Raw genomic sequence first — 838 nt, 5'->3', positions numbered from 1 at the left:
ATGTTGAACAGACCTCCTGTTCTGGGTTGTCGTGAATTTTGTCCAGAATCAAAACGACTTGTGAAACCAAGACCGGGTGATTGTGGTTGTTGGGTATCAGGCGAAGTTCTTTTTGTTGCGCTATCTGAAACTTCATGATGATCGTCCAACGAAAATCCATATTGAACATGAGTTGGATTCGTTCCGGCTGATTTGTCATTTCCATGATTAGGTCTTTGACGCCCCCACTGTTGAGCACTCATTGGTGTATCCCACTGTTGAACATTTGATTGTGTACCCCACTGTTGAGCATTCGGTGGTGTTCCCCATTGATTAGCATTCAGTGGTGTGCCCCATTGCTGAGCATTCGGCGGTGTGCCCCATTGTTGAGCATTCGGTGGTGTGCCCCACTGTGGTGCAGTTGTTGGTGTGCCCCATTGTTGTGCAGTTGAGGGTGCGCTCCACTGCTGTCCAGTTGGCGGTGTGCCCCATTTTTGCGCATTTGGTGGTGTTCCCCACTGTTGAAAACCAGGTTGTACACCCCATTGTTGTGGATTTGGCGGTGATTATCCCACCACTCCAGAGATGCGTAAATATAATATTTAGTGGTTGTTACCGCTTCGTGATTATCCCACCACTCCGGAAATGCGTAAATCATTGATGTTTCAGGATCAACCGAAATACCGGTGGATTTCATCAGAAACTTCCACATCTTGTATGATTTTTTGAATTCGTCGAGCTTATTTTTGAAAAACCCATAAGTTATATTCATGTTAAATGCAAGATTGAATTGTTCAACGATATAATCTCTGCCAAGAGCCGTAGGATCTTTCAGAGTATACTTGTTCATAGAGATTGC

The sequence above is a fragment of the Brassica oleracea genome, chromosome C3 (genome assembly GCF_000695525.1).
Source record: "Brassica oleracea var. oleracea cultivar TO1000 chromosome C3, BOL, whole genome shotgun sequence".
In the NCBI taxonomy this organism is placed as follows: domain Eukaryota; kingdom Viridiplantae; phylum Streptophyta; class Magnoliopsida; order Brassicales; family Brassicaceae; genus Brassica; species Brassica oleracea.
The sequence above is the reverse complement of the archived record's forward strand: the minus strand, read 5'-3'. Positions refer to the sequence as shown.